Here is a 15,121-nt window from a genome sequence, read left to right on the forward strand (position 1 = left end):
TCTCAAACTCCTGACCTCGTGATCTGCCCACCTCAGCCTCCCAAAGTGCTGGGATTACAGGTATGAGTCATGTGCCCGGCCACATGTTCCCACTTTTAAGTGGGACCTAAATGATTAGAACACATAGACACAAAGAGAAGAACAACAAACACTGGGGCCTACTTGAGGGTGGAGAGTGGGAGGAGGGAGAGGATCAGATAAAACACCTATTGGGTACTAGGCTTAATACCTGGGTGGCAAAATCATCTGTACACCAAACCCCTGTGACATGCAGTTTATGTATATAATAAACCTGTACATGTACCCCTGAATCTAAAATGAAACCTCTAAAACAGAAAAAGAAACACAATTGGAGCAAATCCATGTATAGAGAAAGGAAGTGTCCGCCACACATGCTTCACTATAAACAACATTACCAAGTAATAGTATAATTCATTAATGTTTGACTGTATAAACAATGAGTGGGACAAATGAGAAAGTATTATTGAAAGATTCATACCAACTGCAAACAGCGGTTACATCCTGGAAATGGAATTGGAGTGGGGTGGGGTCAGGGATCTGACACATTATTTTACACATGCTTATATTGCTACGCTTTCTTATGTGACTTTTTTTTTTTTTTTTTTTTGAGACAGAGTCTTGCTCTGTTGCCCAGGCCAGAGTACAGTGGCGCGATCTCAGCTCACTGTAAGTTCCACCTCTTGGGTTCACGCCATTCTCCTGCCTCACCCTCCTGAGTAGCTGAGAATACAGGCGACTGCCACCACGCCTGGCTAATTTTTTGTAATTTTAGTAGAGATGGGGTTTTACCGTGTTAACCAGGATGGTCTCGATCTCCTGACCACGTGATCCACCCGTCTTGGCCTCCCAAAGTGCTGGGATTACAGGTGTGAGCCACTGCGCCCGGCCTCCTATGTGATTTTCAAAATAACAGATGAAACCATTTCAAAAGACTGAAGAGGTGTGTGACATCCTCGGGCCCCAGAGCCCAGGCCTCCTCCAGCCTCGACACTGTTGAGTCCCCTCTGAGATGGCCCTTTGAGGTCTCTTAATCCCACCACTCAGGTACAGAGACACCGAGACTCCCAGGAGGTGATCCTCGCTGCAGCTCTCACAGCAGACAGGGATAAAGTGAGGTTCTGTCCAGCCTGACATACATACTGAGTGAGCACACACACTGTAGGCTTGTCCTGGATAGTGGGACAGTCCCTGGTATACAAGGATTCACCATTCAGTGGACACCGGGAGCAAACAGATGAGACCAAACCACTCTACAGGTCCTAAGACAGGGGCAGCACAGAGCCCTGGGGGACACAGGTCCCACCTAGCCCAGAGCCTCCCCCTCACCTCATGGCCTCTCCCTCTCCCTGCTCCTGACCCAGGAAGAGCAACATAATGTGAGGGATTCAGTGCAACCCAAAAATGCAGTACCCTTCTTCAAGACAGGATTAAGAGTTTCAACACAGTCACAGAAGGGCATTATATTAAGTGAAGGACCCTCCTAAGCACAGGCCCCCATGTGATGACACAGGTCACATGCCAAGAAGAAGCTGGCCCCGTCCTACCCTCCTGCCTCAGGTCTAGATGCCCACATTTTGGAGTGACCTCAGGGAGTAAGAAGACAAAAGTTCACAGAGCTCAAGAAGAAACACGGCCCTACTGCTTCCTATACCCCTCACTCTGTTCAACTCCTCTGCAGACCCTCAGGGCAGACAGCCCCTTAGGTGATATGACAGGGATAGGCCTGGCCTCCTCCCTGGCCAGAACACTGCAGGCAAAGGCCCATGGAGTGCTGAGGTGACCCAGGCTGCACTGACTGTCCTGCAGGGGGAGGTTGCTGTCCATCTCTGCCCAGTGCTCCGCAGGTGGAGCGCTAATTTGAATGCCTGGTTCTGGATGCAACAGGTGAGTCTAAGCCCTGAGACCATCAAGATGGGGTTATTGTGCCTCTGTCCTGATGAAACCATCCGTGGCTCCCACCATCTGTGGGACACAACCCCCACCCCTCTGCAGGTGTCCCTTGATCCTACCCTGGGTAATAACTATTCTCTGAGTCCCCAATATTCCCATTGGGCATATCCCAGAGGTCTGCATTCACAGACTTGATGCATGCCCATGACAATGGTCAGATTTTAGAAGGAATTATAAGAAACGTGCACTGAGGCTGGGCACAGTGGCTCATGCCTGTAATCCCAGGACTTTGGGAGGCTGAGACGGGTGGATCACCTGAGTTCGAGACCACCCTGGCTAACATGGTAAAACCCCGTCTCTACTAAAAATACAAAAATTAGCTGGGTGTGGTGGCACCCGCCTGTAATCCCAGTTACTCAGGAGGCTGAGGCAGAAGAATCGCTGGAACCCAGGAGGCGGAGGTTGCAGGAGCCAAGATCGTGCCATTGCACTCCAGCCTGGGCGACAGAGCAAGACTTCATCTCGAAAAAGAAATGTGCACTAAAGTAAGAAAGTGGCAGGGCATCAGACTTTGAACATCTGAGTTTAGTGTAAGCTTGTTTTAAAACACCAGAGAAGAGCTAGAATCAAAGAACATTGTGAAAGAAAATATATGGAACATGACAGTGTTGAAATTTTGTCTAGACACATTAAAAACAAAGGATGATTTTTTTTTTAACCAAACCCGCTTGGCATGACTTTTTCTTCTACAATTTCCTCACCGTCCACCAGAGGGCCCCAGCCTAGGGCCTTTCCAGGGGGCTGCTGACCTCCCGTCTGTGGGGCCCACAGGGCCCAGCGCAACCGTTTCTTTGCGAGTACATTTATTTCATGCATCTGCAGTTGTGTGGTCAGTCACATGTCTAAATCATTGGATCTCTGCACAGAATGTCATGATGGGTCTGCACATGAGTTTGAGGACTATCTGCCCAGGGTGGGTATTTCACATGCTGGGGGTTTTTTCACCAAATACTTATTTAAAACTGTAATAAAATATACATATCAAAAAATGTATCATTTTAATCATTTTAAACTGTACAATTAAATGGAATTTACTACAGAGCCCTGATGGAGTTCTCCTGTAGCCCCAGCTACTCAGGAGGCTGAGGAGGGAGGATTGCTTGAGGTCAGGAGTTGGACTCTAGTCTGGGCAACATAGTGAGACCCTGTCTCTAATTACACAAGTGGAATTAACTATATTCACAAAGTTAAACCACCATCACCACTACTTTTTCCAAAAAATTTTCATCACCCCAAACAGAAACTTTGTATCATTAAATAATAGTTCCCAGGGTACAGAGCAAGGTGGTAGAATAGACACCTATACCATTTGCACCCCCCCCAACCAACTGGAACACCACATTTTAATCTGCACATAGAAAAGCACTGTCACAAGAACCAAAAACCAGGGGAGCAATCACAGTACCTGGTTTTAACTTCATATCGCTGAAAGAGGCATTGGGCCAGGTGCAGTGGCTCATGCCTGTAATCCCAGCACTTTGGGAGGTGGAGGCAGGCGGATCACTTGAGGTCAGGAGCGTGAGACCAGCCTGGGCTACACAGACTCCATCTCTACCAAAAATACAAAAATTAGGCCGGGTGCAGTGGCTCACGCTTATAATCCCAGCACTTTGGAAAGCTGAGGCGAGCAAATCACAAGGTCAGGAATTTGAGACCACCGTGGTCAACATAATGAAACCCTGTCTCTATTAAAAATACAAAAATAGCCAGGCATGGTGGCACGTGCCTGTAATCCTAGCTACTCAGGAGGCTGAGGCAGGAGAATCGCTTGAACCCAGGAAGCGGAGGTTGTGGTGAGCCAAGATCGCACCACTGCACTCCAACCTGGGCAACAGAGTGAGACTCCGCCTCAAAAAAAAATTAGCCAGGCGTGGTGGTGCACTCCTGTAATCCCAGTTACTCCAGAGGCTAAGGCATGAGAATCACCTGAACCCAGGAGGTGGAGGCTGCAGTGAGCTGAGATTGCACCATTGCACTCCAGCCTGCGTGACAGAGCGAGGCTCTCTGTCTTACAAAAAGAAAGAAGGCACTGAAGAGGGCCAGAGAGAGGCCACGCCACCCCTCACCCATCCCCCACCACCCCGCAGCAGCCCTGCAGCGTGGAGAGAGAATCTGCACTTTGGGAAGGGTGAGTGCAGCGACTGGAGGACCTTACACTAAATTCCGTGCTGCCTCATCACAGGAAAGAATAAAGCCATGCTGGGCTCAGCCAGTGCCCACACACAGAGGCAGTATTTGGACCAGCCCTAGCCAGAGAGGAATCGCCCATCCCAGCAGTCGGAACTTCAGTTTGTCAGGGAGCCTCTCCACGGAGGGCTGATGTGCTCTGGAGTCCTAGGTAAACTTGAAGGCAACTGCTAGTTGGCTGGGCTTAAAGCCAGTGGACTAGGGTGGCATGTAACCAAAGGAGACACCAGCTGGCATGGCAAAGGGAACACTTTCACCACCCCTCCTCCAACCCCAGGCAATGCAGCTAGAGCAATGAAAGTGACTCCCTCCTTCTGCTTAAGGAGAAAAGAGCAAAGAGTAAAGAGGACTTTGTCTTGCATCTTGGATACCAGTTCAGTCACAGTAGGAGAGGGAACTGGGCAGAGTCATGAGGCCCTTATTCTAGGCCCTAGCTCCCAGATGACATCTCTAGACACGCCGTGAGCCAAAAGGGAACCCACTGCCTTGAATGGAAGGACCTGATCCTGGCAGAACTCATCACCTGCTGACTAAAGAGCCCCTGGGCCCTGAATAACCAGCAGTGATACCCAGGTAGTATGCAGTGGGCCTTGGGCTCTGAGACATGCTGGCTTCAGGGGTGACCCAGCGCATTCCCAGCTGTGGTAGCCATGGGGAGAGACTGCTTCTACTTGAGAAAAATAGAGGAAAAAGTAAAGGGGACTTTGTCTTGTGCCTCAGGTACCAGCTCAGCCGCAGTGGGCTAGAGTAACAAGCAGTCTCTTGGGGTCCCCGAGTCCAGGCCTATGTTCCTGGAGAGCATTTCTGGACCTTCCCTGGACCAGAGTGGAGCCCACTGCCCTGAAGAGTGAGTCCCAGGCCTGGCAGCATTCACCACAAGCTGATGGAAGAGCCCCTGGGCTTTAAGTGAACATCAGCAGAGGACGGGTGGAATCCCCTGTGGAACAGTGGTGGTGGTGGAGAAAGGGGAAGGAAGAGCCTGAAGGACTTTGCATTGTTTGAGTGCCAGATTAGCCACAGTTGTGTGTGTGTTTGTTTGTTTGTTTGTCTGTTTGTTGCGATGGAATCTCACTCTTGTCGCCCAGACTGGAGTGCAATGGCATGATCTCTGATCACCGCAACCTCTGCCTCCCGGGTTCAAGCAATTCTCCTACCTCAGCTTCCCGAGTAGCTGGGATTACAGGCACCCACAACCATGCCTGGCTAATCAGCCACAGTTTTTGACTCCAATCCCTGGCTCCCAGACAGCATTTCTAGACACATCTGAGGCTTGGGAGAACTCACCACTCTGAAGGGAAGGGCCTTGGGCAAGACCCAGTGCAGTGCTTAGGTCTGGCCCAGCACAGTCCCAGTGGTGGTGGCCACAGGGGTGCTTGCATCACCACATTCCCAGTTCCAGATGGCTCTGCATGAACAGAGAGATTCCATTTGTTTGAGACAAATTAAGGGAAAAGAACATGAGTCTTTTCCTGGTAATCCAGAAAATTCTTCCAGATCTTATCCAAGATCACCAAGGCGGTACCTATTTAAGTCTGCAAAAACCACAGCATTCTTAGGCTTGGGACCCAAGTGCCTTCAAATACCTGGAAAGCCTTCCCAAGAAGGACAGGCATAAACAAGCCCAGACTACAACATGAAGACTACAATAAATACCTAACTTTTCAGTGACCAGACACCAACAAACACCTATAAGCATCAACACCATCCATGAAAACACGACCTCACTAAACAAGCTAAATAAGACACCAGGAACCAATCCTGGAGAAACAGAAATATGTGACCTTTCAGACACAGAATTCAAAATAACTGTTTTGAGGAAACTCAAAGAAATTCAAGACAAAACAGAGAAGAAATTCAGAATCCTATCAGATAAATTTAACAAACAGGCTGGGCACAGTGGCTCATGCCTGTAATCCTAACACTTTGGGAGACAGAGGCCAGAGGATCACTTCAACTCAGGAGTTTGAGACCAGCCTGGGCAACAGAGTGAGACTCTGTCTCTATAAAATAAATAAAATTAAAATGTTAACAAAAAGATTAAAATAATTAAAAACACTCAAGCAGAAATTCTAGAGTTGAAAAAATGCAATTGACATGTTGAAGAATGCAACAAAGTCTCTTAATAGCAGAATTGATCAAGCAGAAGAAAGAATTCATGAACTTGAAGACAGGCTATTTGAAAACACAGAGGAGACAAAAAAAAATTGAAGTATATCTATAAGATCTAGAAAATAGGCTCAAAAGGGTAAATCTAAGAGTTATTGGCCTTAGGCCAGGTGCAGTGGCTCACACCTGTAATCCCAGCGCTTTGGGAGGCCGAGGCAGGCGGATCACAAGGTCAGGAGATCGAGACCATCCTGGCTAAAATGGTGAAACCCTGTCTCTACTAAAAATACAAAAACATTAGCCGGGCATGGTGGTGGGTGCCTGTAGTCCCAGCTACTCGGGAGACTGAGGCAGGAGAATGGTGTGAACCAACCCAGAAGGCAGAGCTTGCAGTGAGCCGAAAAGGTGCCACAGAACTCCAGCCAGAGTGACAGAGCAAGACTCTGTCTCCAAAAAAAAAGGTATTGGCCTTAAAGAGGAGGTAGAGAAAAAGATAGGCACATAAAGTTTATTCAAAGGAATAATCTAAGACAACTTCCCAACCCCAGAGAAAGATATCAACATTCAAATACAAGAAGGTTATAGAACACCAAGCAGATTTAACACAAAGAAGACTACCTCAAGGCATTTAATAATCAAACTCCCTAAGATCAAAGGATCCTAAAAGCAGCAAGAGAAAAGAAACAACATACAATTGAGCTCCAATACATCTGGCAGCAGACTTTTCAGTGGAAACCTTACAGGCCAGGAGAAAGTGTATGGCATATTTAAAGTGCTGAAGGAAAAAACCTTTTACCCTAGAATAGTATATCAGGCAAAAATATCCTTCAAACATGAAGGAGAAATAAAGACCTTCACAGACAAACAAAAACTGAGGGATTTCATCGACACCAGACCTGTCCTATGAGAAATGCTAAAGGGAGTTCTTTAATCTGAAAGAAAAGGATGTTAATAATGAAGAAGAAATCACCTAAAGGTACAAAACTCACTGGTAATAGTTAAGTACACAGAATAGTATAACACTGTAATTGTGGTGTACAAACTTCTCTTATGCAGAAAGACTAAATGATGAACCAATCAAAAATCACAACTACATTAACTTTTCAAGACACAGACAGTACAATAAGACATAAAGAGAAACAACAAAACATTAAAAAGTGGAGTGACAAAGCTGAAGTGTGGAGTTTTTATTAGTTTTCCTTTTGCATGTTTGTTTGTTTATGCAATCAGTGTTAAGTTGTTGTCAGTTTAAAATGATGGTTTTAAGACAGTATTTGCAAGCCTCATAATAACCACAAATCAAAAAGCATACAACAAACACACAAAAAATAAAAAGCTAGAAATTAAAGCATACCACCAGAGAAAATCACCTTCACTAAAAGGAAGACAGGAAGGAAGGAAAGAAGAAAGAGAAGACTGCAATAAACAAAAACAGAAAAAGAAACAACAAAATGGCAAGAGTAAGTCCCTACTTATCAATAATAACATTGAATGTAAATGGACTAAATTCTCCAAAAAAAAGACATAGAGTGGCTGAATGGTTGAAAAATAAGACATAATGATCTGTTGCCTACAAGAAACACAGTTCACCCTTAAAGATACATATAGACTGAAATTAAAGGGATGGAAAAAGATATTCCATGCCAACAGAAACCAAAAACAGAGTAGGAGTAGCTATACTTGTATCAGACAAAATAGATTTTAAGACAAAAACTGTTAGAAGGGACAAAGGAGGTCATTATACAATGATAAAAGGTTCAATTCAGCAAAAAGACATAACAATTGTAAACATACATGCACCCAAAACTGGAGCACCCAAATATATAAATCAAATATTAGGGAGAGAGACCCCAATACCATAATAGTTGGAGACTTCAACACCCCACTTTCAGCATTAAACAGATCTCCCAGACAGAAAATCAACAAAGAAACATCAGACTTAATCTGAACTATAGCACAAATGTACCTAATAGATATTTACAGAACATTTCATCCAATGGCTGCAAAATACACATTCTTCTCCTCAGTACATGGATCATTCTCAAAAATAGGCTATATATTAGGTCACAAAACAAGTCTTAAAACATTCAAAAAATTGAAATAATATCAAGCATCTTCCCTGACTACAATGGGAAGAGGTATTTCGGAAATCAATAACAAGAGGTATTTTGGAAACTATACAAACACATGGAAATTAAAACAATATGCTCCTAAATGGCCAGTGGGTCAATGAAGAAATTAAGAAGGAAATTGGAAAATTTCTCAAAACAAATAATAATGAAAACAGAACATACCAAAACCTGTGGGAAACAATGAAAGCAGTACCAAGAGGGAAATTGGTAGCTCTAAGTGCCTACATCCAAAAAAGAAAGAGAACTTCAAATAAATAACCTAAAACCTAATGATGCATCTTAAAGAACTAGAAATGCTAATAACCAGAATATACAAGGAGCTCAGACAACTCTATGGAAAAAATCTAATAATCCAATTAAAGGAAGGGCAAAATATCTGAATAGACTTTCTCAAAAGAAGACATACAAATAACAGGCATATGAAAAGGTGCTCAACATCATTGATCATCAGAGAACACAAATCAAAACTACAATGAGATATTATCTTGCCCCAGTTAAAATGGCTTTTATTCAAAAGACAGGCAATAACAAATGCTAGCAAGGATATGGAGTAAAGGGAACTCTTGTACACTGTTGGTAGGAATGTAAATTAGTACAACCACTATGAAGAACAGTTTGGAGATTCCTCAAAAAAACTAAAAGTAGAACTACCATACAATCCAGCAATCCTACTGCTGGGTATATACCCAAAAGAAAGAAAAACAGTTTATCAAAGAGATATCTGCACTCCCATGTTTGTTACAGAGCTGTTCACAACAGCCAAGATTTGGAAGTAACCTAAGTGTCCATCAACAGATGAATGAATGAAGAAATGGTGGTACTTATACACAATGGAGTATTATTCAGCCATAATAAAAAAAAAATGAGATTCTGTCATTTGCAACAATATGGATGGAACTAAGTAAGGGTCATCATGTTAAGTGAAATAAACCAGGCACAGAAAGACAAACATCACATGTTCTCACTTATTTGTGGGATCTAAAAATCAAAACAATTGAACTCATGGAGATAAAGAAGAGAAGGATGGTTCCCAGAAACTAGGAAGGGTAGTGGCGGGATAGGGGAGAGGTGGGGATGGTTAATGTTATAAAAAATATATATAGAAAGAATGAGTAAGACCTACTATTCAATAGCACAAGGGGATTATAGTCAACAATAATTTAATTATACATTTTAAAGTAACTAAAAGAATATAATTGGATTGTTTGTAACACAAAGGATAAATGCTTGAGGGGATGGATACCCAGTTTTTCATGATGTGATTATTATATAGTGCATACCTATGCTAAAATGTCTCATGTACCCCATAAATATATACACCTACTATGTACCCACAAAAATTAAAAATTTTAAAAAAAATTCCCCATTGCTCCCTGCCCCCAGATCTTGATAATCTCTAATCTACTTTCTGTCTCTGAATTTACCTCTTCTTGATTTTTCATACAAATAGCATCATACACATATGTCACTTTGTTTCTGGCTTATTTCGCTTAGCATAATGTTTCCAAGGTCCATCTATGTTGCAGCATATGTCAGAGCTTCAATCCATTTTAAGGCTGACTGACATTCTGTTGTATGTATCACCATATTTGTTTATCCATTCATGTGTTGATGGACACTTGGGTTGTTTCTACATTTTACCTATTGTGAATAATGCTGCAATGAACATTCGCATGCAAGTATCTGTTTGAGTCCCTGTTTTCAATTATTTGGACATATACCTAACAATTAAATTGCTATTTCATATGATAATTCTGTGTTTAGCTTTTTGAGGAACAGCCAAACCATTTCCCACAGTGACTGTGACATTTTATAATCCTACCAGCAATGTATGAGGATTCCAGCTTCTCCACATATTGCCAACATATCTTATTTAACATTTTAAATGAATTGTAGCAATTGTTGTATGTGCGGTGTGGGGTCTTACTGTGGTTTTGATTTGCATTTCACTAGTGACTATTGATGCTAAGTGTCTTTTCATGTGCTTATTGACTATTTGTATATCATTTAGAGAAATGTCCATCGGAGTCCTTTGCCCATTTGTAATCAGGTTTTTGGGGTTTTGTTATTGAGTTGTAGCAGTTCTTTATATTTTCATGACATAAAACCTTATTCATATAATGGTCTGCAAATTTTTTCTCCCATTTAGTGGATGATCTTTTCACTTTCTTGATAATGTCCTTTGATGTACAAATGGTTTTTATCTTGATAAAGTCCAGTTTATTTTTCCTTTTGTTGTTCATGTTTTTGTGTCATATCTAAAAAGTCCATTGCCACATCTGAGGTCATAAAGATTTATCCTTGTGTTTTCTTCTAAGAGTTTCTTATGGTTTTAGCTCTTATACTTAACTCATTAATCTGTTTTGAGTTAATTTTTGAATATGGTGAGAAATAGAGCTCCAAAATTTCATTTCTTTGCAGGTGGTTATCCAATTGTCCCAGCACCATTATTTGAAAAGATTATTCTTCCCCTATTCAATTAACTTGGCACCTGTATTAACTGGGGTCCTCAGAGAGACAGAGACAACAGGATAGAGATACAGTTGTAGACATAGAAATAGATGTAGATATACGAGGGGAATTTGTTAGAGGAATTGCCTTGTGTGAATACGGAGGCTGAGAAGTCCCATGATTAGCCAGTTGCATGCTGGAAAACCCGGGAAGCTGGCAGCATGGTTCAGTTCTGACCAAAGAAGCCATGGTGTACTCTCAGTCTGTGGCCGAAGGCCAAAGAACCTGGAGTTCTAATGCCCAAGGGCAAAAGGAAAAGGGGGTCCCAGCTCCAGGAGAGACAGAGAATTCACCATCCCTCTGCCTTTGTGCTCTATCCAGGCCCTCAACCAAGTGGATGGTGCCCACCCACAGTGAGTGAGGGCAGGTATTCCTTACTGAGTTCACTGACTCCAATGCCAGTCTGTCCAGGAAACACCCTGACAGTCATACCCAGATACAAGGCTTTACCAGCTATGAGGGTGTCTCTTAATCCAGGCAACTTGACACCTAAAAAACCACAGCACCCTTGTCAAAGATGCAGTGACTGTACATGTGAGGGTTTACATCCAGACTCTCAAGTCTAATCCACTGGTATAAGTGTATCTTTATGCCAGTTCCACACTCTTCAGATTACAGTAACTTTGTAGTAAATTTTTTTAAAAATATGTGCATATTCATATTTTGCTATTCTGATATATTACACTGCGGTAAAGTCAAGGCCTTCAGTACATTCGTCACTGGAGCAAGGCACACTGTACCCACCACATAGTAAGTTTCCAGATAAGGAAATGTGAGTCCTGGCCAGGCGCGGTGGCTCACGCCTGTAATCCCAGAACTTTGGGAGGCTGAAACAGGCGGATCACCTGAGGTTGGGAGTTCAAGATCAGCCTGACCAACATGAAGAAACCCCATCTCTACTAAAAATACAAAAAATTAGCCAGGTGTGGTGGCGCATGCCTATAATTCCAGCTACTCAGGGGCCTGAAACAGGAGCATCACTTGAACCCGGGAGGCGGAGGTTGAGGTGAGCCGAGATCGTGCCATTGTACTCCAGTCTCAAAAAAAAAGAGAGAGAGAGAAAGAAAGAAAGAGAAAGGTGAGGCCGGGCGCGGTGGCTCAAGCCTGTAATCCCAGCACTTTGGGAGGCCGAGACGGGCGGATCACGAGGTCAGGAGATCGAGACCATCCTGGCTAACACAGTGAAACCTCGTCTCTACTAAAAATACAAAAACTTAGCCGGGCGTGGTGGCGGGCGCCTGTAGTCCCAGCTACTCGGGACGCTGAGGCAGGAGAATGGCGTGAACCCGGGAGGCGGAGCTTGCAGTGAGCTGAGATCCGGCCACTGCACTCCAGCCTGGGTGACAGAGCGAGACTCTGTCTCAAAAAAAAAAAAAAAAAAAAAGAGAAAGGTGAGTCCTCCAATTTTCTTTTTCAAGATTGTTTTAGCTATTCTATCTGTCTTTATTTTTTGTTAATGTATTTCAATAGTTCTTACTGGGGACCGTTCCCTGACCCGCTTCCAGGGGAATCTGACAATCTGGAGACCTTTTTAGGAACTTGAACTAAGTAGAAAAAAATCTTTTTTTTTTTTTTTTTTTTTAAGACTGAGTTTTGCTCTGGTCGCCCAGGCTGGAATGCAATGGCGCAATCTTGGCTCACTGCAACCTCCGCCTCCTGGGTTCAAGTGATTCTCCTGCCTCAGCCTCCAGAGTAGCTGGGATTACAGGTGCCTGCCACCATGCCCAGCTAATTTTTGTATTTTTAGTAGAGACGAGGTTTCACCATGTTGGCCAGGCTGGTCTTGAACTCCTAACCTCAAGTGATCCACCTGCCTCGGCCTCCCAAAGCGCTGGGATTACAGACGTGAGCCACCGTACCCAGCCAATATCCTCATTTTATTTGCTGAGTTGCTTTGTTAAAGTGTGAGTTGCCTGCCATGAACGAATGAAGAGACATTTGAAGCACCTGCCAGCATGACGATGCACACCACCTTCTCTCTCCCCCTGTCCTGTGCCCTCAGGCCCTCTTCACCCAGGCCCAGGTGGCCCCATCCAGTGGCCTCCACAAATAGATTCCTCCTCAAGCTGGCCCACAGGCCTTCCTTCCAGCAAGTGACTCACCTGCAACCTCCTCCACACAACTGAGCTAGCAGTTCTCAGTCCTTCTCTGAGGTCCCCCAGGAAGGGTGATGATCTCATGTAGGTTCACTCGCATTAGGTGACACATTCTCACAAACAAACTGGTCTGTGCGCTAAAGCACACAGCCACAGCTCCTGAGGATGTTTTGCCATTGCCAAGTGTTGTTTGTCATGAGATGAGAGGCAAGAAAACAACATTTCACATCGTGATTTAGCTCTAAATGACTTTTTTAATTGTATTTTTTTAATTGACACCTAATCATTGTACATATTTATGGGTCCATAGCGAATTGATACATATAAGGTATAGTGATCAGGTCAGGGTGATTAGCATATTCATCATCTCAAACATTTAGCATTTCGTTGTGTTGGGAACATTCAATATCCTCTTTCTAGCTACTTGGAACTATATATTATTGTTAACTATAGTCAGGCCGGTTGCGGTGGGTCACACCTATAATCTCAGCACTTTGGAAAGCCAAGACGGGAGGACTGCTTGAGCCCAGGAGTTCGAGACCAGCCTGACCAACATAATGAGATCAGTCTCTACAAAAAAATCAAAACACTTGGCTGGGCATGGTGGCTTATGCCTGTAATCCTAGCACTTTGGGAGGCCTAGGTGGGAGGATCACTTGAGCTCAGGAGTTCAAGGCCAGCCTTGGCAACATAGTGAGATCCTGTCTCTTTATTTAAAAAAAAAAAAAAATTGAAAAATAAAACAAAAAATTAACCAGGCATGGTGGCGTGCACCTATAGTTCCAGCTACATGGGAGACTGAGGCACGAGTATCACTTGATTGCAGGGGGTTCAGGCTGCAGCGTACTCCAGACCCTGTCTCAAAAAAAAAAAAAAAAAAAAAAAATCTATAGTCATCCTACAGTGGTATAGAACATTAGAACTTATTCCTCCTCTTATCTAGCTGTATTTTTTTTTAAGACAGAGTCTCACTCTGTCGCCAGGCTGGAATGCAACAGCGCAATCTCGGCTCACTGCAACCTCTGCCTCCCAGGTTCAAATGATTCTCCTGCCTCAGCCTCCCAAGTAGCTGGGATTACAGGCACCCGCCACCACGCCTGGCTAATTTTTTGTATTTTTAGTACAAATGAGGTTTCACCATGTTGGCCAGGATGGTCTCTATCTCTTGACCTCATGATCCACCTGCCTCGGCCTCCCAAAGTTCTGGGATTACAGGCATGAGGCACCGTGCCCGGCCTATCTAGGTGTAATTTTATCCCTTCCTCTACCCTTCTCAGCCTCTGGTATCCTCTGTTCTACCTTTTCCTTCCATGAGATCAACTGGTTTTAGGTTCCATATATTAGTAAGAACATGTGGTGTTTAACTTTCTGTTCCTAGCCCAGTTCCATCCATGTTGCCACACGTGACAAGATTTCATTCTCAAGCCCCCAAAGACACCTCACTGGGCCTTTGTTTTCTTGTTTGGTTTTGCTTTGTTTTTGTTTTTGTTTTTGTTTTTCAAACCTCTGGGACAGATGACTCCTTCTGAGGCAGCCCATCCCCCTGGTGGACAGTTCTCTCGAATCTTGACAGAAGTCCTCTGGACAACTCATGTCCTCTCCCTGGGCTCATCCTGCACTGCATGGAGCTGGGCAGCCTGGGGACCCTTAATGAACAGGACCTGGCGTGAGTTGACCTTGAAGCCTGGAGGTCAGAGCCCACGTCTGCCCACAGGTCAGGGCCAGCTCACATCATGTGGACCCTGGTCAGCCTCCCTGGGGTGGCCCTTGACAAGGCTGCAGATCTCATCTTGCCCTCCAGGGGGAGACATTGCACACAGACAAAAACTCAGGAAACGGATTCCCCTGGTCATGAGCTGGGCTTTGCTAAGGAGGCGAAGGTAGAGCCCACTTTCCATCCCTTGCTCCAAAACACCCTTCCTGGCCCTCCCATGTACCTGCTCTGTCCCTTCCTGGGTCCTCTGAGGACCCTGTTCTGTGAGGGGTCCCTGTGCAGCTCCCCATTCCCTCCTAGTACCACCCGTGGGGAAGGTGTGGTGACCACAAGACAATCAGCCTCGCAGAGGACAAAGACCACCCAGGATGGTCAGGGAGAACATGGACAGGCCCTGAGCCTCA

The sequence above is a fragment of the Theropithecus gelada genome, chromosome 19 (assembly GCF_003255815.1).
Source record: "Theropithecus gelada isolate Dixy chromosome 19, Tgel_1.0, whole genome shotgun sequence".
NCBI classification, from domain to species: Eukaryota; Metazoa; Chordata; class Mammalia; order Primates; family Cercopithecidae; genus Theropithecus; species Theropithecus gelada.